We start from the raw sequence: 1753 nt of genomic DNA on the forward strand, positions 1-1753 counted from the left end.
TTTTTTTTCTTTTTCTGAGATTGGTTTTTTATTTTGACAGACATATTTTAAGTGTAGTGGAGTTGTCTGAGATCATAGTGACTATGTTTCTGTACAATAGACGAAATCATGGTCTAATCCTAAGCAATCCTCACATTCCTGAGACTAATATTTTGAAGCTCTGTTCCACATACTTTGGTTCTGAAGAAGGGACCGATCATTGGAGAAGGACATCATGCTCAGAAGGGTGGAGGGACAGCACGGGAGAGGAAGACCTCAGATGAGATGAATTGATAAAGTAACTGGGGCAATGAGATAGGTGTGTCAGAGTCAGTGAAACTGACTGAGGACTGGACAGGCTTCAGAACTGTTGTACATAGGGTTACTATGAGTTACAGGCAACTCAACAGTAACCAACAATACTTATAAAGGAACTCTGGTGGCTTAGTATTAAAGAGTTATGCCACCAAACCAACAACAGTCAGTTCAAATCCACCAGCAACTCTGTTGCTCCTCCCATGTGATTTACATCCTCTGAGATCCCACTGGAGGAGCAGCTGTGTGTCAGTTCTGACTCAGTGGCACAACAACAATTATTACAACAGACCCATGTTGCCTCAAAGATTAAGTTCTCAACTGCTAACTTAAAGGTCAGTGATTTGAATTCATCAGCTCCTACTAATGAGGTTGATAAGACAATCTGTTCCTAAATTTAAGGTCTTGGAAAAGTCTATAGGGAAGCTCTTTTTCAGTTTGTAAGGTTGCTACCAGTTGGATTCAACTTCTCCGCAGTAGGCTTACTAATAATTGCCTATACCATTACATCTAATCCCACTGTTTGCCTTTCTTCCGGTTATGCTGCCCTTTAAAAAATGGATTGTTGTCTTAATTTACAAGTTTTGTGAAAAAGAATAGACAAACAGAACATTTACAAGCTTAAATTGCCCTCACATTAAACTCAATTTCCTTATCAGTGGATAGGTTGATACTTAGCAAGGAATTAAAAATCCCTTCTGAGATAAAATTCTGTATAATGTGAAACATGAGAACCACCAGCAAAGAGAAGTTCGTATAAGGGACAGGAGATGGAAAGTAACAAGGAGGTCAGGGAGGTGTTAGGAAATGTGTCAAGTAAATGCCAATAAAACACAGGAAATCATTTGACAAGTGTTTTAAAAAATCTACTTGTCAGGGATAGACTATCTCTTTAGACAGACAAATCTGTTGCTGTTGTTAGGTGCCATCAAGTTGATTATACTCATAGTGATCCTGTGAGTATAAGACCTCAACCTTGCTCTATCCTGTGCCATCCTCAGGCTCTCTGATGTACTCCTGCCCGTTGTTACAGTTACTGTGTCAATCCTTCTTGTTGAGAGTCTCTCTCTTTCTCTGACCCTCCACCTTTCCCAGCGTAGTATCGTATTCCTAGGATTGGTCCTTCTGGAAAACATGCCCAAAGAATGTGAAACAAAGTTCTATTATTCTTACTTTTAAGGAGTACCTATTTAAAAATTTTAAAAGGGACTTCTGTGACCCTATGATTAAGCCCTCTCCCTCCTCTCCTTGGATCCTCAGACACGAGCTACAATAATCATAAGGTTTCTCAATTTGACTGGGTGGGGTGGTAAAGGAAAACGGAACGACCTGGTGTGAAAAACAAGGTATACAAACTTTGTAAATAAATCAGTCTAAAATGAATTCATTTTGGAAGTTAGTAAACAACTTGCCTCCGGAAACTATGAACTTGGAGAAATGATAGTTATGCTATGAGTCG

This window comes from Elephantulus edwardii, unplaced genomic scaffold (assembly GCF_000299155.1).
Source record: "Elephantulus edwardii isolate Elephantulus edwardi_28Jun2011 unplaced genomic scaffold, EleEdw1.0 scaffold00002, whole genome shotgun sequence".
Classification (NCBI taxonomy): domain Eukaryota; kingdom Metazoa; phylum Chordata; class Mammalia; order Macroscelidea; family Macroscelididae; genus Elephantulus; species Elephantulus edwardii.